This window comes from Leucoraja erinacea, chromosome 34, assembly GCF_028641065.1.
Source record: "Leucoraja erinacea ecotype New England chromosome 34, Leri_hhj_1, whole genome shotgun sequence".
Classification (NCBI taxonomy): Eukaryota; Metazoa; Chordata; class Chondrichthyes; order Rajiformes; family Rajidae; genus Leucoraja; species Leucoraja erinaceus.
The window spans coordinates 14003740-14026549 of record NC_073410.1 but is presented as its reverse complement, the minus strand read 5'-3'; the positions used below and the strand labels follow the sequence as shown (position 1 = coordinate 14026549).

At 41.2% G+C, this 22810-nt stretch overlaps 1 protein-coding gene across 3 annotated transcripts in view; it reads left to right on the top strand.

The window, feature by feature from the left end:
* The window catches only part of bmpr1aa (bone morphogenetic protein receptor, type IAa), a 165152-nt gene that overhangs the window by 53918 nt on the left and 88424 nt on the right, over window positions 1–22810 (top strand). For 2 of the 3 annotated variants that reach the window (XM_055661901.1, XM_055661900.1), the window contains exon 2: window positions 1449–1498. The exons of the other annotated variant lie outside the window; for it this stretch is intronic. The gene's annotated coding sequence lies outside the window, so the exon portion shown is untranslated. The remainder of the gene's footprint in view (window positions 1–1448; window positions 1499–22810) is intronic. 3 annotated transcript variants of the gene reach the window in all.

The window sequence follows — 22810 nt, the reverse complement described above, 5'->3', positions numbered from 1 at the left end:
AGGGTAATGGGGAATTGGCAGGAACCTTAATATAACCGACACATGAGCTTATGTTTGACATTTGGTGTGTGGACCAATTTCAAAGTTAGTTTTAGGTGGTTGGGAGAGGGAGGGGTATAGAGCAGTGGTTCCCAACCTTTTTTAGTTCATGGGGCTCTTTAATTTTTCTGTGCCCCCCCCCCCCTTGACATTATTAGCAGAAAAAAAGTGGCCCCCTTCATTGAACCTGTGGCCCCCCTGAAATTTGCCATGGCCCCCATATGGCCCCAGGTTGGGAATCACTGGTATAGAGAACAAAAGGAATGTCTGTAATAGAGTGGAGACCAAGAGGCTAAATGAGACAAATCATGAGAGTAGTGTTGGTTGAGAGAGGATCGTGAAGGCTTGTTTATCAAAGTTGGTCTGTATGGAGGCGACGGAGGTGGGAAGTGGTGGATCAGAACAAAGAGTAGAAAACAAAATCAAGGCTGATATTGTGAATACCAAACAGTGCTGTTTCTGGAAATCTGAAATAAAGGAAAAAAGACCATCTGTCTGCCGATCGATCATTCACTCTTCCAACTCCACATTCACTTCCATTTTTTTGCTCCCTACAACTGCAGAAGGTGTAATACTTGTTCTTTTTACCTTTTCTCCTCGCACCATTAACAACCCAAACATTCCTTTCAGGCGAAGCATACCTCCAGTTTAGTGTACTACAAGCTCACAATATCATCTCTAGATTGGAAATAAATGCATGCAGATTAGGTGACTGCTTTGCAAAATACATTCATTTGGTCCACAAAGATGACGTTGAACTTCTAGCGACATATTAGTTCCATTCTCCATCTCATTCTTGTTTTGAGCTCTCTCTGTGGCCTGGTACTGTTCAAGCAATTCTCAACATAAGGTCGAGGAAAGAGTCTGATTTTTCAAAATAGCCGCATAGCCATTTTAAGGGCTGAACATGAAACCTTGAAGTTAGATAGAGTGGTGAAGGTTGCCTGGAGGTTATGGTGCAATTCAGATCAAATTATTATGTTTAAAAGGCATTTTTGACTAACACTGAAATAGGTAAAGAATAAAAGATGTGTGAGTGTGGGCAAATGTGATTAAAGTAGATGGGAATAAAGTTTGACACGGATGTAATGTCCCAAAGGTTATTTCGTGTCTATGTTGTACACTCCATGACTCCTATTAAATGCAACGATATCAGATTGGTCAGTTTTGGTGAAAGGTAATTTTTAGGTTTAGGTTTATTATTGTCACGTGTACCAAAGTGCAATGAAAAGCTTTGTTTTGCATGCTATCCACTGAGATCAGATGACACTATGCATTGATACAACCATGTCAAACTCAAGTACAATCTGGGAAGATGCAGAGTGCAGAATATAGTTCTCAGCATGATAGCACATCAGTTCCATAGACGTAAATCTGTAACTTTAACTTTTTTTTTCCTCTCTCCACAGATGCTGCCCGACCTGCTGATTATCCCCAGCATTTACTATTTACCTTCTTGGTAAGTTATTGATATGACATAATAACAATCTACTTCTTCACTTTGCTAATAAAGATCGAAAGCACGCATCGGCATTAAATGGTTATATTGGATTTATTACTCTTTTTATGAATATAATTTATAGATGACTTTGGCAAACACCACTATTATAGGCAGTGTAGCCTAGCTGATGGTGCTAGGAGCACAGATCTTCAGCACAATGGTGGGTAATCTGGATATGGACGGTGATTAAGAACTGTCGATACATTTCCAAGTCCGGATGTTATTCTCGGAGGGGACCCTGCAGGAGTTGACGTTTCCATGTACTTGCAGACCTTGTCTTGCTGGAAAAGGTTGAGCATTTGGGAGATACCTGGTTACTCTGACAGCAAGTAACAGTAGGACATTTTGTAGATGCTACAGCTACTGTGTGCTAGTGATGGACGGTGTTATAGTCCTAGCTGAATTTCTTGAGTTGTTATTATTGCGGTCATGGAGGCACATGGAGAGTATTCTATCGCACTCATGATTTGATGGTGGAGACGCTTGGTGTTGCAAACCTGCAAGATCCCACAGCACTCCTGACTACATAACACTGCTCTTGGCTCTGGAAGGTTGCTCTTGCTGGTAGGTTTGGATATACCAAGAGACGGTAATGGTGGAGTCTGGGATGTTGGTTGAAGGATATATTTCTGAGATTATGAGAGACCATGCTAGACTGGACTGATTACCCAATTTTGACGTATTCACAATTTATACGAAGCTCAGCTTTGCTGGGTGGATAGAGCAGTGTTTGCCTTTCTCTCCCTGCTAATTAAATTGATGTTTGTATTGTTTCAAATTGTAATGTACAACAGTCCAGTGCAATTGAGTGGTTTGTTAGACGTTGCTGAGCTCAGCTTAAAATCAATCATATTGTTGGGCGTGGAATCACCAATAGGCCAGACATAGAAAAATGGAAAATAGGTGCAGGAGTAGGCCATTTGGCCCTTCAAGCCAGCACTGCCATTCAATATGATCATGGCTGATCATTCGAAATCAGTACCCCGTTCCTACTTTCACCCCATATCCCTTGATTCCATTAGCCCTAAGAGCTATATCTAACCATCTATGGAAATCATCAAGTGAATTGACCACTGCCTTCTGTGGCAGAGAATTCCACAGATTCACAACTCTCTGGGTGAAAAAGTTTATCCTCATCTCAGTTCTAAATGGCCTATCCCTTATTCTTACACTGATCCCTGGTTCTGGACTCCCCCAACATCGGAAACATTTTTCCTGCATCTAGCCTGTTCAATCCCCTAAGAATTTTATATGTTTCTATAAGATCTAAATTCCAGTGAATATAAGCCGAGTCGATCTATTCTTTCATCCCGGGAATTAACCTACATAATAAACAAATAGAAAAGTTCAATAAATAAAGAGCCTAATATAGTGCAAAACAAAGCCCAAAGATATTTCCCCTCTACTTAAGTCATGCTTACATTGTTCTTTTTTCTTCTGATTGTAGAAAATAATGCATCAATGGATTGCTCGGTGTGATATGATGTAGAACTGTTTCTCCCCAATATTGCTGGTTGGAAAACGGTTTTGTTTAATTAGCCACTATTTCTTCTTAAAGATAATTTAATAGTACAACCTGAAGAAATGTAGGTACACAAAAATGCTGGTGAAACTCAGCGGGTGCAGCAGCATCTATGGAGCGAAGGAAATGGGCAACGTTTCGGGCCGAAACCCTTCTTCTGAAGAAATGTAGTATTATTTGATGCAGTCTTGACCAGGAAACTCAATCTGCGTTTGTCAATCAGCAACAATACTAGCTATTTGATTGAGTCATTGGGGTTGAATCAAACTTTGCATTTTAGCCATTAATGATGAGTCATTAAAGATGAAATGGGCTTAAAACATTTAGTTTCAAGTAAAAATAATCTTGAATCCATTTTATATTTCGCAGATAATTGTCAAAGCAAAGCCTGTTTATGTCCCTGAAACTCTACCAAGTTTCACGTCTCCTCCCACAACACTCTTCCATCAACTCTTACACGGTCATGTTTTCCCCATAAGTCCTATCTCCACCCCACACTCTGGAGTAACCACCTTGGATGTTTGCTTCTCCCTGTCTCCATGAAACATTTTTTGATCAAATTCCTGCCGCCCTCTCAGGATGTTCATTTTTATTTTATAACACATTTGGTGCTTTCTTTCACATTGAAGTCCCATGTAAATGGAATTTTATTGATGTGGATTTGGGAGGGGGAACAGCTGAGAAATCTCTGATTCCTCTGTGAGTGAACAGGTTTAATATTATTGCCAAATAGAGGGAGAATCTGGTTGAATACATATTCTGAAAGAGATTATTGTTCTTGCACTCATGCAACCAAATTTATAAATTCTATAATCTAATACAAATTGATGATATATTGCTGCAGATAAAAGAATAATTTTCTCTTTAATAACTCCTGTATTGCACTGGGCTATTTGTGAGGATTCAACCTTAACTTCATGAGATAATTTAAACTGCTTGCATTTGTTCGATGCTAATCACTGTACATACTAATTGTAGTTTACTCCAACTGCTCATTTACTTTGCAATTAAATCTAGTGTTTCATAAAATACACCTAATGTATACTTAATATAGATTGTTTTATTAATTTATTCTTTAAATTACAAAGTACTTTAAGAGCACTCGCATCTAACCGGCACAGGGCAAGCATCTCCAGAGACTACTTTGTTGTTTTCAGACAATGCTAAAAAATGGAGCAGTAAATAGTACAAGCTTTTAAGTGATGACTAATGGTGATGTAAAACAGGATTGCACGGACCATTTGAGGTGCAGTAGAGAATGGACTGGTGACTGAGAGTCTGGGCGGAGGAAAGGATCAGCCTCTGCAGAGTTGAATTAGAGACGCTTGAGAATGGCAGTATGTTGAACTAAAATGCAATGGTTTTCAAAAAGTATAATCTTTGTACTTTCTGGTCAGCATGTAGGTGTGTGATGTAATTACTGCTGACCAGAAATCAAAGGAAGACTATGAAGGGTGGTTTGATCAGTTTTGTTCTCCTCCTGCATTGCTTCTAAGTGAAAGGTACAGCTTGAAAGAGTGACAAATTTGGTTAATGGAAATCTGTTAAACTTGTGCATTCTCCTAAAGATAAGCTGTAAATACTCTGGTTATCTATGATGCAACCAGTGTTTTTGTATGATGTTATGCATCGGAAGCATGCAAGTGAAACATCAAATGTTATTTTGCACCATAGCTCAAAATAATTTATGAATCTGCTCTGAATCAGAAGGTGCACTATCTAATTCCAGCATATTCCAAAGATGTTCAGGTTTTTAGGTTAAATGGCTTCAGTAAGAATTGTAAATTGTCCCTAGTGTGTAGGATAGTGCTAGTGCACGCGATGATCGCTAGTCAGTGCGAACTCAGTGGGCTGGAGGACCTGTTTCCGTGCCATATGTCTAAATTAAATATTGCAAAAGTTGATAAAATTAAATTATCTTATCCCTGGTATTCAACTAATAGAAACATAGAAAATAGGTGCAGGAGTAGGCTATTCAGCCCTTCGAGCCTGCACCGCTGTTCAATATGATCATGGCTGATCATCCAACTCAGTATCCTGTACCTGCCTTCTCTCCATACCCCTTGATCCCTTTATCCCCAAAGGCCACATTTAACTCCCTCTTAAATATAGTCAATGAACTGGCCTCAACTACTTTCTGTGGCAGAGAATTCCACAGATTCACCACTCTCTGTGTGAAAAACGTTTTTCTCATCTCGGTCATAAAAGATTTCCCCCTTATCCTTAAACCCGGGTTCTGGACTTCCCCAACATCAGGAACAATCTTCCTGCATCTAGCCTTCCAACCCCTTAAGAATTTTGTAAGTTTCTATAAGATCCCCCCTCAATCTTCTAAATTCTAACGAGTTACAAGCCTAGTCTATCCAGTCTTTCTTCATATGAAATTCCTGCCATCCCAGGAATCAGTTTGGCGAACCTTCTCTGTACTCCCTCTATGGCAAGAATGTCTTTCCTCAGATTAGGAGACTAAAACTGCACACAATACTCCAGGTGTGGTCTCACCAAGGCCCTGTACAACTGCAGTAGAACCTCCCTGCACCTACACTCAAATCCTTTTGCTATGAATGTTAATATACGAATTTGCTTTCTTCAGTGCCTGCTGCACCTGCATGCCTACTTTCAATGACTGGTGTACCATGACACCCAGGTCTTGTTGCATCTCCCCTTTTCCTAATAGGCCACCATTCAGATAATAATCTACTTTCCTGTTCTTGTCACCAAAGTGGATAACCTCACATTTATCCACATTATACTGCATCTGCCATGCATTTGCCCACTCACCCAACCTATCCATGTCACCTTGCAGCCTCCGAGCATCCTCCTCATAGCTAACACTGACCCCCAGCTTCATGTCATCCGCAAAGATGTTGCATTGAAGTCCCTTGTCTAAATCATTAATATATATTGTAAATAGCTGGGGTCCCAGCACTGAGCCTTGCAGTACCCCCCTAGTCACTGCCTGCCATTCTGAACTCCTACTCTTTGCTTCCTGTCTGCCAGCCAGTTCCCTATCCACATCAATATTGAACCCCCAATACCGTGTGCTTTAAGTTTGCATACTATTCTCTTATGTGGGACCTTGTCGAAAGCCTTCTGAAGGTCCAGATATAACACATCCACTGGTTCTCCCTTATCCACTCTACTAGTTACATCCTTGAAAAATTCTATAAGATTCAACAGACATGATTTACCTTTCATAAATCCATGCTGACTTTGTTCAATGATTTCACCACTTTCCAAATGTGCTGCGATCCCATCTTTAATAACTGACTCTAGCATTTTCCCCACTACCGATGTTAGACTAACTGGTCTGTAATTTCTCTCTCCCTCCTTTTTAAAAAGTGGGGTTACATTAGCTACCCTCCAATCCTTAGGAACTACTCCAGAATCTAAAGAGTTTTGAAAAATTATCACTAATGCATCCGCTATTTCTGGGGCTACTTCCTTAAGTACTCTGGGATGCAGCCTATCTGGCCCTGGGGATTTATCAGCCTTCAATCCATTCAATTTACCTAACACCACTTCTCGACTAACCTGTCAGCCATCAAAAATACAAAAAACCTTCCTCAGGCATACCTAGCTTTTTGAAGAATTTAATTAGTTTGTAGGTTGCTCAGTTGGCAGACATGTAAACACGGTGGTATTAAAGGACATCTTGTGCGCATCTTTCAGAAGAAAAATAGCATAAGTTGTGCTGCAGCTTGAGATATGCAAATTTCTAACAGTACAATCTTAGGTTTTGTAGGACATCCATGGACCTTGAAAATGTGTGCATTTCTCTTTTAGTGCAGTTTTTGAAAATAACTTAATCAGAAGGGGGCTTGAGAGGGCGTCCCTCCCTCACCCAAGTTGTATTAGTTTCAAAGTCATCTTGTTGAGTCTCATTGTCTGTAACTCGTTTTCACCCAGCCCACAGCTAACAATGGTCTGTTTCCTTTATCCTTTATTTACTTTTTTTGTATATCTTTCATTCATTTGTTCTGTATCTCTGAATATCACCATCTATATTTCTTGTTTCCCTTTCCCCTGACTCTCTGAAGAGGGGTCTCGACCCGAAAAGTCACCTATTACTTTTCCATCAAGATGCTGTCTGAAAAGTTGAATTAGTCCAGATTTTTGTGACTATCATTAGGGTTTGTTTTTGCTCTCACTGTCCCTTTCCAGTAAAGCAACATTGTTCATTTGGATGACCTCGCAGCATCTGAAGCTGACCACCGTGATCTTCCTGGCTTTCAATTTTGGCAAAAAGTTAGACTTAAAATGCTGGAGTAACTCAGCGGGGCAGCAGCAACTCTGGAGAGAAGGAATGACTGATGTTTCAGGTCGAGACCCTTCTTCAGACTAATTTTTGCATCTCTTTGTTGTTTTAGGTTTAGTATATTCATTGATAAGTTAACCCTATTGAGTCTTGCATGTCTTTTGCAATAAAATGAAATCTGTAGTTGATAGAATCAGATGTCAACTTTTACGGTAGTGATAAATGGTTAGCACATTTTCAAATTAAGTATGGGAATCGGAGGAGAAAGTTTTCACGAAGCCCCCACAAGCGTAATGATGTGTGGGGCCTGGAAAAGTCCAAACTTCCAATATTAAGTGCATGTTCCTGGACAATTCCAAGTCGGTTACCCAAAACTAACACGTACTTTGGATAAAGCAATAAATCTATTGTATTGCATCTGCTCTCCCAGACAGAAGAATTTAATGGCACTGTTATGAAGAAATATCGGAGATATATCCGCCAGAGTCCAGGCAAAGGGTATCCCTAATCAACAACGTAGAAACGAGGTGATGTTTTTAATCATCATCCTACTCATGGGAGCTTGCTACGTGCATGCAATCCTATATGTGTTCCTCGATAACAACATTTCAAAAATGTACGTAATTTGCTCTACAGTTCTTTAAAGTGCCCTAAAATTGTCAAGAATACTTTACTTCCAAAGTTGGAAAGTTGACATTTTGGGAAGTTGGATAAGGGAAGATAATTATTTTTCAAAAATGATGAAGCTATAGATAAATAATGTACAAACATCTACTGCAGGAGCACGTTAGATCTCCGGTGAACAGTACCCCAGCATGGCCCGTAATGTAAATAAACATAATGGGAAGAGTCCATTGTAAAAATGATATAAATAGTCTGAAGAAGGGTCTCGACCCAAAAAGTCACCCGTTTCCTTCGGTCTAGTGATGTTGCCTGTCCCGCTCAGTTACTCCAGCATTTTGTGTGTATCTTTGGTTTAAACCAGCTTCTGCAGTTCCTTCCCACACATAATGCTCTGTCTTAAGATTTAAAAAGAAAGTCTGATACTTTCCATAAAATGTACCCTTGTCTGACTTTGTTTCCCATTCTCTACTAAGTTGACTGATATTAGGGCACTTCCTCTCATTCTCATTAAGTAATTTGGGAAATGTCGAAATATATCCATGTTTCCCATCATCCTGCTTCTGATTATCAGATTAAGGTGAGCTTTTTGACAGTGGGCACAAATCGGTATGGGCCCAGGTAAGTGCTAGTGCCAGCCTGGTATTAAAATGAATCGTAAACAATTACTTTTATCTCAGTTATCTAACTTTCTTTGAAACATTTTCTCAACTTGGCTTCAATGGCCACTCGCAGTAGTACATTCCTTGTTCTGATAATAAGAGGAATGTATTACTATGTTTATTTAGTATATTATGTGTACATTAATTCTTCTCAACCTTGATTTTTTGCTGATCTTAAATTAGAGGCAACCATTTGCAATTTTGTTGCATAATATGGTTATGGATTTTTGTTTTAACTGGCATGCATGCAGACGCACACTCACGCAGACACACACGCAGACGCACACACACACGGACAGACACACAGACAGACAGACTTTTACACAGTCATAACTTTGTTTCTGTTTTCACTAACTATAGAAAGCCAAGAATTCAACTTTTCTGTCAAAGGCCATTTTTAGCTGCAGCTTTGCTTGTCATGTTCTCGGGTCACTATATTCCTTCATTCTGCTCTTAACGATAGATTTCATTCTGCTTTTACCCATAAATATACTAATTTACATACAACTACATTCAGTGCTTTGTTTTTTTACAGATATTTGTGTGCTCATCCAATCAACTTGCTATTTTGTCTTGACCCCCTGAATTTGGGAATTGTTGGACTATATTCCCATTCCCCATTACTTTGCCGATATTCTTAGCTTTCATCATCAGTCGACATCATTAATTTTAGTCATCATCTAATTAGTTTTTAAAAAGTCCATTCAATGTTGGCCTCTGCCTTAAGCTATCGTTCTATTTAAACCATTAATGTCTTCCTATTACTGATGCAGTTTGGGGGGAAAAAAATTAAATTTTGTTTTTAAATTTATTAAAACAACATTTTTGAGTATAAAAGCAGGAATAATAATATGCTTGACAAACATAACTTGTTTGGATCTTGTGTATTCAATGATAAGTTAACCCTTTTGAGTCTTGCACATTTACATGAAATATGTAATTGATAGAATCAGATATCAACTCTTAAATCCACTACACATTAGACTACAATTAATCTGCATCCTATTTCCAGCTATTGCATAATAAACATCTACTGATCTTTAAATTGGCAGTTTTTAATTTTAGTTTAGAGATACAACATGGAAACAAGCCCTTCGGCACACCGTTTCCACGCCTTCCAACGATCACCCGTACACTAGTTCTATGTTATCCTACACATGGGAACAGTTTATAGAAGCCAATTAACCTGCAAGTGTTTGGAGTGTGGGAGAAACCGAAGAAACCCACATAATCACAGGGAGAACGTGCAAACTCTGTACAGACAGCACCCACAGCCAGGATAAAACCCAGGTCTCTGCCGCTGTAAGGCAGCAACTCTACCGCTGCACCACTGTCCCGCCAATAATTTTCTGTTTTATTAAGGGCAAGCTTTCAATTTTCCATTCCACTCTATTAAGAAATACTTCCTGGTTTCATTCCATTAAATATAAAGATGGCCAATCCACATATATTCATGCAAGTTCTCACCAGTTTGCTAAATGGCAGAAGACAGAAGATGTAAAGGTTCCATATGTCATTATTTCTTTTGTGAGTAAAGCCCCTGTCCCGCTTTCCCAAGTTACTCACAAATTCTTCTGAATTTTCCCCTTGATTCAAACTCGGAGATGCCAGCCGAAGATACTCAGGGCTATTTTTTTTACTCGTGGACATTTTTCAACATGCTGAAAAAATGGCCCGACTTACTTGATGCCCCAAGTACCTACGAGCCGCTAAGAAATTGCTACGGACTCCCTACTGATTCGCTACGGACATTCCCCGAGTTTGAATCAAGGGGAAAACTTGGGAGAATTTGTGAGTAACTCGGGAAAGTTGGACAGGGGCTTTAAGTGGACAGTGTAGAGTAAGGAATGTATTGGTGAACTGTTCTTTCATTCTATAACTGCTGATATTTGCATACAACCGTATCAACAATAAGAACAATTAAATATAAAATCACTGCCAATGTTGTCTTAAAATGTTTAATATTTTGCAACCTTTAACAGTTACGAATTACTGGTCTTAAAATGTTGGCATGAAAATGGCACTGATAATGTAATTTAAATCAAACAACAGATCTCAGGACAGTTAGTGTTTAAGAAAGAACTGCAGATGCTATAAAAATCGAAGGTAGACAATAAAGCTGGAGAAACTCAATGGGTGAGGCAGCATCAATGGAGCGAAGAAGTAGGCGATGTTTCTGGTCGAGACCCTTCTCGACCCGAAACGTCGCCTATTCCTTCGCTCCATAGATGCTGCCTCACCTGGTGAGTTTCTCCAGCTTTGTTGTCTACCTCATGATAGTTAATGTGATCTTTCAATAATTTTGATCAAACTTTTCCTTTTATATGCAGGTTTAATGTTGACAACCAATTGCTTACTGTTCTGGTTAGGAGCCAAGGATTTTATTTTCTCTTCGACTAACTGTGTAATGATTTTAGTGCAAATTTGGATCAATGAAGTAGAATACTAATACTTGTGTGTTAAACTACTTCTAGTAATTGTGATAAAACAACTATTGAGCACTGCCTTCATTTTTTATATGACATAGAGGAAAGCCTATCAAATCGATGCGAGGTCTCGGAGCGTTCTCATTAGTTTCCATCCCTTCGCCAAACCCAATCCCCGACTCCCCCACCCGCTGTACAATTATTCATATTTATTTGGTGGTCAGTTTTATGTACATGTGGAAAGTTGAAAACTACCCGGTTATTTGCCATGGTTAGTTCCAGATCGTAACATTTGCAGAGTAAATTATCTCAATTTATGGTAGCTAACCTGCCGTAGTCATGGCGTCAGAAGAACATTTCTCACATCGACATTATTACCAAGATTACATTTAGGATTAATTTTATGTAATTAAAAGTCTTGTTTATTTTGGATCAGCTCCACCACACCCCCAACTGACTAAATAGGTACAAGGGTCCAACAGGTACCAGTTCCCCCCACTCTCAACGCCCCTCCCCTCCTCCCAGCAATATCCCTTCCCTCGGCTTTACATTTCACACCTTTTCTCTCCTTGTCTCACAACCTTTTGGCTTTTGGTCTTTGGCCTTAGTCCAAATATCTCCCAATCACAAACTCCTCACCTCTATCTATCTATCATTTGCCTGGCTTTCTCCTGCACCCAGCTCCCCCCCCCCCCCCCCCCCCCCCCCGCCCCATTACAATCATTCTGAAGAACGGCCCAAACCTAATACTTCGCCTATTTATGACTTTCAGAGATGCTGTCTGACCCACTGAGTTACTCTAACATTTTGTGTCTGATTTTAAGTAGGGTTCATTTAGAGGTATGAACATATTTTGGTTAAATGGTTTCTTGTTTACAAATGAGATTCCGTTTTCTCAATATTCATCTGCACTGCACTGTTTATATTGACTGAATGGATTGCAGTTCAGGGTCATAGTGTTAAACAGCATGGAAATGGTCCCTTCGGCACAACCTAGCCATGCCAACCTTCCTGAACTTGCGCCATTTGCCAGCATTTGGCCCATATCCCCCAACTTTTCTACCCATGAACCTGTCCAAATTTTATCTGCCTCTACTATTTTCTCTGGCAGCTTGTTCCACATGTCCCTTAGGACCCATTGAAATCTCTCTTGTCTCACCTTAAACCTATGCCCTCAAGTTGGTAGACTCCCATACCCTGGGGAAAAGCCTGTGATCGTCCACCTTGTCTTTCCTCTCATGATTTGATAAACCCATCCTCCTTCCAGCCTCTCCTGGTAACTCAAGGCCTCCACTCCCGGTTACGTCCTTGTGAATTTTTTCTGCTCGCACTCCAGATTAATCATTTTCATCCACATCTAACTATTGTGGTGATCAGAACTGCACATAATATTCTTTTCCAGCTGAAACATAATGCTCAACCTCTTTAACTCAATGTCCTGTATGAGAGTGTGCCATCTCCCTTCTTCCCCCACCTTTTCTAGCCGGGTTGCTACTTTCGCTGGGTGAGTGGGCAAATGTTTGGCAGATGCAGTATAATGTGGATAAATGTGAGGTTATCCATTTTGGTGGCAAAAACGGGAAAGCAGACTATTATCTAAATGGTGGCCGATTGGGAAAGGGGGAGATGCAGCGAGACCTGGGTGTCATGGTACACCAGTCATTGAAGGTAGGCATGCAGGTGCAGCAGGCAGTAAAGAAAGCGAATGGTATGTTAGCTTTCATTGCAAAAGGATTTGAGTATAGGAGCAGGGAGGTTCTACTGCAGTTGTACAGGGTCTTGGTGAGAGCACACCTGGAGTATTGCGTACAGTTTTGGTCTCCAAAACTGAGGAAGGGCATTATTGCCATAGAGGGAGTGCAGAGACGGTTCACCAGACTGATTCCTGGGATGTCAGGACTGTCTTATGAAGAAAGACTGGATAGACTTGGTTTATACTCTCTAGAATTTAGGAGATTGAGAGGGGATCTTATAGAAACTTACAAAATTCTTAAGGGGTTGGACAGGCTAGATGCAGGAAGATTGTTCCCGATGTTAGGGAAGTCCAGGACAAGGGGTCACAGCTTAAGGATAAGGGGGAAATCCTTTAAAACCGAGATGAGAAGAACTTTTTTCACACAGAGAGTGGTGAATCTCTGGAACTCTCTGCCACAGAGGGTAGTTGAGGCCAGTTCATTGGCTATATTTAAGAGGGAGTTAGATGTGGCTCTTGTGGTTAAGGGGATCAGAGGGTATGGAGAGAAGGCAGGTACGGGATACTGAGTTGGATGATCAGCCATGATCATATTGAATGGCGGTGCAGGCTCGAAGGGCCGAATGGCCTACTCCTGCACCTAATTTCTATGTTTCTATGTTTCTATGTTTCAGGGAACAATTTATTTGCATCTCTGGGTCTCTTTCTTCTACAATGAAAGTCCATTGTAAGTTTGTAATGTTGGTGTATGTGTTTTGCAGTTTGTTTCCTTCAGGAATCAAAATTTGTGATCCCTGTCAGATGCTCTTGAAAGTTGCATCTGTGTGCTAGAAGGTGAGGTCTATGAGATCATGAGGAGAGTAGATGGGATAAATGCACAGAGTCTTTTACCCGGAATCAGGGATAAAAAAACTTGGGGACATAGACTTAAGGTGAGAGGGGAAAGATTTAATAGGAACCTGAGGAGCAACTTTTTCACAAAGAGAGTGGTAGGTAAATGGAACAAACTGCCAGAGGAGGTCGTTGAGATAGGTACTTATAGCAACGTTTAAAAGCCATTTGGACAGGTACATAGATAGGTGAGGTTTAAAGGGTTATAGGCCAAACACTGGCAGATGGGATGTGTAAGTGGAGGATCTTTGACGGTATGTGAAAATTGGACCGAAGGAGGCTGTTTCCGTGCTGTATGACTCTGCCTTAATTCTCCCACTTATTTCCAGTGGGAGATTGAGCTGTTCAAATAAAAATCTGCACATGCTACAAATCGGCAGGGTGTCTGATTCCTTATTACATAGCTTGGTGTTGTTTTTGTACCATTTAAAAAAAATGTTGGTACACTGTGCACTAGCACCTCACATAACATTCAGGATGTGTCTCCTGGAACAAGCACACTAATCGGTGCTGGAAGCAATAATTATAGCATTATGCAGACAAAGGTGCAGTTCCAGACTCCACTCCAATTGCTGTGCCAGGGATCTGACCTCCAACTTTCTGTACTAGGCATCCTGACACCATTCAAGCAGTGAGTTGCCCCATGGCTTGGTGTGCACCAGTGACCTCTGAGGACTGGCATTCACTGGTCCACTGTGAGCAATGCGATCACTCAATGCTGACGTGTGGGGCTCGGTACTGTATCCTGTCCAGTATGCTCAGTGTGATCCATCGCTGGGAACTGGCAGCACATCTCCAAGTGTTGCCTGATCACCTGGATCCTATGATCTCTTTCATCATCCTCTCTTGGAAGCAATGGAAACAGCTATCTCCACCTCTCCTCCTTTTCCTCAGCAGTTTTCCCTGTGTTTTTCAGTGGTAATATAGAGAGAGAACAGCCTTCATTACTGACAGAAGGTTAAGAGAGACCCTAGCAATGGCTTACGCTCTCTATACCAGCCGGGGTGCAACCCTCAAACCCGCTTCGCAGTACTAAACGCCCATAAAGTTGCTGCAGCTTGCCTGGGACACCCTTCCATAACTAGCTGGGGTGATACTTTGCTGTGTGAGCGTGTTATTAACACTATCGGCACAGCAGCATGCACCATAAGTAAATGACTTTAGTGAAGTGAAGTACAGCAGGGCATAGGAGCCTTTAGATTGGAGGATGAAAAACACTGTAATGAATCAATACTTGGTACCAATTCAACTTAAAAATTGCCTCCTGTCAAAACTTAAAATATCAAGCAATTTTAATATGTGTTCCTTTTAATTATTGGAAGCATTCAAATCTAGTTACTTCTAAGTTATTGATTAAAGAAAACAATAGTAGGTTTCTATTTGATTGTGTTTTATTTAACTTCCTTTGAACTCTTAATTTCTATGCCAGTGCCATATTAATTGAACAAAGTTCATTGTCTTAAATCATTTTGTCAATCTAACTTGTAAAGGCTACTTTAAATTCAATTTCGTTTAGTGAGTTTGTATTTTGTAACCTATTCTGTTTTTGCTTGGTGACCCCTTTGATCTGTAATTTCAATACTAGTTCCATATTAACTCTGAACACAAGCTTCACCAGTAATTTTTCAACTAGTAACCCCTTTCTGGATTCAATTTAATTATTCTGTTCAGCAAACGTGTTCTGTATGTGTAACATTCTGGTTCTGAATTATTTGAGTGACTCCTCTTGGATGACTGGATATTCTAAAATTAATGCATTATTAAATTAATTTAGTTTTGATCTGTCTTACTATACTTCTATGTGCAGTCTCATGTTTTTTCTCATATACATTTGAATTCCACATATGATGACCATATCCAGAGATTCCAAGGCTGGTGATTTGCACCAGTCATTCACATAGAAAACCTTGCTGCTCTGTTTAGGCCTGAGCAGAGACTGCCGAATGGAAGTCACATGTCTCTTGAACATTTGATTGAGTTGCAGGGTCCAGGTACCTCATTGCTCACTCAGAGGATTGTTTCCTGAGGAGGTGGTTAAGGCAGGTACGATTGGACAGGTGTACGGATGGGAAAGACTTTGAGGGATATGGGCCAAATGTTGGCAAAGGGAATTAGCTTAGACTCATTTAGATGGGGCACCTTGCTCAGCATGGGCGAGTTGGGCCAAGGGTCCAACAAATCAACTAATTGATTTTTGTACTGAGTATGATAGGAATTAAATGCTGAATTCCTGACCAAAAACAAGTTATTGTTGTACAAAAATCAGTTCAAAACACCAGCTTACAACCAATATTTAAATTTACCTTTGGAGTATGTAGGACAAAACTAGATGTGAAAGTATGTGAGCATTGTTCCAATCAATGTGCAAAATGATTCAGTATCATCTCAAGACATCACTTCAGGCATAGAGTCAAGAGGGACTATTGTCATTGCCTGGAGAATATTGCTAAAGGCTATGCTAGCATCTATCATGAGCTATGTGGCTATGGGGCAAGAATAATATCAGATTCTAAATACCTCATGGACAATGAGGTCACCATCATCAATCTCACAGCTCACTTCAACTTTCTCTTTGCTAATTATAGCAGTTGAGCTTCTCTATCCTTTATAATGTAAACTTTTCTTCTTGTAGGTCTTTTCTGAAAACCCTAACTTGCAGTATTTGTTTTGTTAGATATGGATTTCATGGGTTCCAGAATAGTGGTTTGATCAGTGGAGTTGAAATACTTCAGCCTTGATCTGCTTGAATAGCAGAGCATTTTCTACGGGCATTGTTTTCCAGCATTAAATGGTATTGCATGTTATACAAGTACAGGTGCACAACCTTTTATCCGACAGCCTTGGGACCAGACACTTTTCGTAATTTGGAATTTGTCGGTCTTCGGAATGGAAATTTTTTTGCGTAGATTTTAATGGCTGGCTCAGTGGTAGAGTGCCCGGCTCATATCCGCAAGGTCGCGAGTTTGCGCCTTGATCCCGGCAGTTCCTCGGTCGCGAGTTTGAGTCTTCAGTGTAGTGTTTTTCTTGCAGAATAAATGTCTGTATGAAATGCAGTGTGTTGAATGAATTCCTGAATTTGTAAATGTGACCGCAGCATTGAATCACCTCCCGCACTCATGTCACCCTAGCGGGGCTACATGCCCTAAGGCGACATTTTTACACTCTTATATCCGTGTGCAGCAGAGGCGCCAAACGTGAGCTTTGGTGTGCAGACGGCATCCTGGAAAAAATGTCCGGTTTCTTCCAGGTAGGCGATATACCCTCCCGCGCAATATACCCTCCACTTCTCTTTTATGAAGGTGATTTAGTTCCCCTTTCTTCCAGGACCGACCCGAGGTTCCGCTGTCACCTCTGCGGGCGACCCTCAGTGAACGCTCACTCAACTTTGTCTTGGGATTCCTACTCTCCCACGCAATGTACCCTCACCTCTTTTATGAATGGGGATTTAGTTCCCCTTTCGTCGAGGACCGACCGGAGGTTCCGCTGTCACCTCTGCGGGCCACCCTCGGTGAACGTCCTGTCTCCCTGTCCCTGGGATAGCAGGGGGCGAACAACCAGCACAATACCTCCCTCCCCCTCCCCCCCCACCCCCAACTCCAGAGGAATCCGCTCCCCGATGGGCCGCTACGGCGACAAGTGGCAGTTCGCCCACAGCCCGAGAACAAGACGCACCTTGCGCACCAGCAGCAGCTGCCCCTCTGGAGTTGGAGCGGGGCTGGGCTGGAGTTGCTGATCTGGGATCTCCGTGCTTGCAGTGGGCCTGGGGGTCGGTGTCCCGATGAGGGGGCACAGCTCGGGCTGTGGGCGAACTGCCACTTGTCGCCGTAGCGGCCCATCGGGGAGCGGCTTCTGGTGGTCCAGATGTCTCCCGCTAGTTTGCAGTTTTCCTCTGGAGTTGGAACGGGGCTGGGCTGCTGCTGGCTGTGGGTCTCTGGGATCTCCGTGCTTGCAGTGGGCCTGGGGGTCGGTGTCCCGTTGGTCCTGACGTCTCTGGTGACTGGCATTGCCGACGTGAAGACAGTGCAAAGCCCCCGCGCCGGTGCAATGGGCGGGGAGCTGGAGAGGGGAGGGAAGGGGTCACACACAAGGCCGGGAAGCAGAGGGGTGTAGGTGGGGTGAAACTGAAGGGAGCGACAATTTGCTGCTGCCTGCCCGTTGAGTTAAAACGTTCCCACGCAAGACTCACGATACACTGTGTATCGTGAGTCTACCGTGGGAACTTTTTAACTCAGAGGGCAGACAGCAGCATATTGTCAATTATTAACCCTCCCGCGCAATATACCCTCACCTTCTCTTTTATGGATGGGGATTTAGTTCCCCTTTCTTCGAGGACCGACCGGAGGTTCCGCTGTCACCTCTGCGGGCCGCCCTCCGTGAACGTTTTCAAGGACCTTTTTTCAAGGACTGAAAAAATGTCGCTATTCGGAGGTTTTCGTTATTTGGATCTTCGGATAAAAGGTTGTGCACCTGTACATTTGTGTGGAGTTTTAAATAGACCAACAAGAACTGGTGGACTGCACGCCTTCCTTGTCCCATGGTATTCATTTGTTGGGATTGAAATCGTCTCATAATCTTTTGAATGTTGTTGGGAATTTGGAAACAATTCTTATTACCATGCTGATAACTTCCAAACAAAAGTGTGGTTGGTATTTTACTGTAAAACTTTGAGCATTTTTACACTTGGTTTAGTCAATTATCACTATCATGGGAGCAGGTACTCTGCCTTGCAAACCCCTTCCATTGTTTAATGACATCCTGGTTGATCCATGACATAATGTCACATATTTGCTTTTTCTATGCTCATTCATTATTTTTAATCCAAAATCTCTGTCTCGAAATTAAAATGAACTTATCTTTGCTAGTTTTGGTTTGTGGAAAAATGTTCTAAATCTGCCCCCTTGTTTTAGTTTCTCTCTTTCGAGCATTTCCACTCTTAGAATATTGAAATTATAAATTAGATGAGCCCATGTTGCAGAGGATAGGATTTCAGTTTGAGTCATCTTTCCTCGTGATTTAATACCTTGGAGTCCAAGTATAATTTTTGTAAATCTACACAAACTACATTCCTTCTGAGCAGTACCGAAGACTTTTCTCAGTACTCCAGGTGTGGTCCATTGCTTCTAACTTCTCATTGTTTGGAAAGCTCTATCTTCTTTGTGTAAAATAGATGATCACACATGTACCTGACTCACAATTTAATTGGCACTTTTTCGCCATTCATTTAACTGATGAGTATCCTGCAACAAATGTTTCACCTCCTGACTCTGCAATCTTTTCCAAAACCTACCTAGCATAGATTTCTGTTCCCTTCTATAATTGCACGCAGCTCTTCAATGCTATCCTGGCATTGCAGTTCATTGTCATCCAGAAAAGAAAATATACTTTACAAGTACTCCATTTAAACAATTATTCCTTCTGCCAACGGGTTCTCTGCGTATCTTGTCTACCCGTTGCAAAATGCATTCACTACAACCATTCAACATGTCTGCTTCCACAGCACCTTCCAAATCCAAATCTCACCATCTCAGAGGGCAAGGGAACAACTGCATGGTGCGTGGGAACAGCGATATCTGCAAATTCTCAACCTGTTTAAAAATATATTTCCACTCCTTCATCATGCTGACTTTAAATACAGGAACTTCCTGTCAAGCAGTATTGTGAGATTACCATAATCTCTGGGACTGTAAAGAGTTCGACAGGCACATCTGCTTGAAGGAATATGTGCTAGTTTTGCCCTCTTTGAAAAGAGGATCTTGAAAATCGTCTTGTAAATTTAGGCTTCCTGCAGCAAACCTGCACATATTTATTTCTTTGTTATTTAAGTCTTTAGCAAATATGACAAAAGTTGAGACACTTTGGACATTTTTGATGGGATTCCATTTCACAGAGAACCTTAACATCTGCCATTCAACCAGTTTCCAAAGCATTTAGTAAATTGGTTTGAAATCCACGCATCCACCCTAGATGAGTACGCCACAGTCGTCACAAGATTCATCAGTCGAGGATAGAAATGCGTATCATAGAACTAAATTTGGGTGTCCCCCCAATGAGAAACCTTGGATCCTCTCCCTATTGAAGTCCAAGTCGGGTGACCCTGACCTATACAGGAAATCAAAGTATAGAAATCCAAGAAATACCTTTGCAAAGCCATCAAGGCCAAGAAACAATGCCAATCCATGCTAGAGTCCCAGACTAACCACACACACACACACACACACACACACACACACACACACACACACACACACACACACACACACACACACACACACACACACACACACACACACACACACACAGATTGTGGCAAGGCTTGCATGATATTATGGGCTACAATGTGACGGCTGGCAGAATCAATGGCAAGAACAGATATCTCTTAGACTAGTTTAATACATTCTATGCTCGTTTTGAAAGCGAGGCCAGTGAAATGACATCACCATCCCAACAACCTCCTACCACAAGACTCAAGCAGGTATCTCTAGACACAAGAACAGCTTCTTTCCCGCCGTTATTAGACTCTTGTGCGTTCTGCTCACACACTAGGATGAATTCTTGATCTACCAACCCACCTCACTGCAACCCTTGCGCTTTTTAAATCTGCACTTTGCCTGCAACTGCAACATTGTATATAAACAAAAGGTGCAGGAGTAGGACATTCAGCCATTCACTGTGATCATGGCTGATCATCCACATTCAGTACCCCGTTCCTGCCTTCTCCCCATATCCCCTGACTCCGCTACCTTTAAGAGCTCTATCTAACTCTCTCTTGAAAGCATCCAGAGAAATGGCCTCCTCTGCCTTTTTCCTCATCGCCTTTCTAAATGGCCTATCTTCTTAATCTGTGGCCCCTGGTTCTGGACTCCCACAATATCGGGAGCATGTTTCCTGCCTCTAGCGTGTCCAATCCCTTAATAATCGTAAATGTTTCAATAACATCCCCCTCATCCTTCAAAATTCCAGAGAATACAAGCCCACCCGCACTATTCTATCAACGTATGACAGTCCCGCCATCCCAACAATGAACCTCGTGAACCTACACTGGACTTCCTCAATAGCAAGAATGTCCTTCCTCAAATTTGGAGACCAAAACTACACACAGTACTCCAGGTGTGGTCTCACCAGGGCCGTGTACTGCCTTATGATTTGAAGGAAAAAAAAAAAATCTTTTGTTCTATCTTGATATATGAGTGTACTTGGGTAAGGTATGATCTGCCTGGATGGAACACAATCTAATTTGACTGGAGACCACACAAACAAGGATTTTCACTGTGTCTTGGTATATGTGACAATAATAATAATATTAAAATGTACTTTGAGGGAGGTTTTCCCAAATATTCCGGAAGCCTATGTGTACAGCATCCATGGACATTTTATTGTCCATTCTTTAGTCAGATTTTAAAGAAATCAATGTTTTAAACTTGACCAAACCCTTTTGAAATCAATAATCTAATTTATTTAAGTGTAAATGAAGAGGTTCTAGATGTGAACTGTTTTTCAAAGCCTGTCTTAATGTATTTTCTTTATATTTGAAAATATGGAATGGTAATTGTTGAAGTGAAGTTTTTATCCAGCTTTTAAGCAGGACTAATGTCTGAAAATGATGCAAATGTACAGGAAATAACATCATCTCAGTGGGGAAAGGCTGGCAGCCACAGAGTCAATGTGGCCAGTCTAACTTAAGCAAAAGCAGGCTTTTTCATCCAGGAAATAATCACATTGAAATAAAAGCCATCTGGAAAACATTTTCAGCAAAGACAGATGTGGGTAGCAGGCATAGTGTGCGTTTCTGGTTTGCACGTGGCTCAGAGGCAATAAGCATCCATTTTTCCCCAATGCTGAACTGAAATGTACACTTGTCATGCAACTACCCAATGAGAAAACCATTCAACATCATTTGGTATCAAACTCCTCCCTTTAAAGACTCCTTGTTGTTAGATGATGACAGTATTGCAGCGACTAGCTAGTAACATATTAAATATTAATAACGCAGCTGGAATGTTCATATTTATTGCATTATATTTCTATAATCACTTTTGTGATGTATTTTCTGTTGGCTTAGAACTGAACTGTAAATGGAAATTGAACCTAACTCCAGACTATTCAGGTCTGTACGAAATAGGCTCTGGTTCAGTGTCACTTGGCATTTAAGTAAGAAGGCCTGTGTCCTTTGGTTAGTTTATTTCTATTTGTCAGTATGTTGCCTTGTGATACGAACTTATGAATTAAGAGCAAGGGTAGGACACTTGGCCCCTTAGGACTGTACTATCGTTTAACAAGATCATTGTCAGTCTGACTGTAACCTCAATTTCACGTTCCTGGCTACCCGAGACTCTTTCACCTCTTGCTTGTCGGGCATCCTTTTAACTCTGCCTTAAAAATATTCACCAAATCTGCTTCTTGCCCTATGTGGAAGAGAGTTCCCAGGAAATCCAACCCTCTGAAATAAAAGGATCGCCTCACCAGTCTGAAGAAGGGACTCCATCCAAAATGACATCTGTCCATTCCCTCCGCAGATACTGCCTGACACGCCGAGTTATTCCAATACTTCATATTTTGCTCAGGATATCAACATCTGCAGTTCCTTATGTCAAAGCATCTCTTTGTTGAATAAATGAATCTTTAATTTTAAACAATGACAATTTTAAACAGTAACTTTGTTGAATAGATGAATCCTTAATTTTAATTTACTGTGTTGCCATACTCTCCCACAAGAGGAAGCATCCTTCCAGTCTTCACCCTCCCAAAACCCAATCAGAATCATATGTATCAATCAAATTGCCTCGCCCTCTTGGTGAATTCAGGCCTAACTTGTCCAATCTATTCTCATTGGACAATGCAACAATTTCAGATATCAAACCTCTTCTAAGCTCCTTCCAGCACATTTCCATCCTTAAATAAAGAGATGAACGTTACCACATGTGGTCTCAAAATGCCTTGTATAACTGAAGTACAAGCTCTGGGATTTTGTATTCGAATGACCAACAATGCATTATAACATTCGACTAATTTTCTAAAATTAGAAATGTTGCATTTTGCCCTCACTAGATTACCATTTGTCAGAACTTTGCCAACTCACTTAACTTACCTCTATTCCTTTGTAGCCTCCTTATGTCATCTTAACAACCTCCTTTCTCTCTATCTTGGTGTCGTCATAGCCTTTTCTTACTTTTCTTGGCAGCGGATTGATAAATATTAGA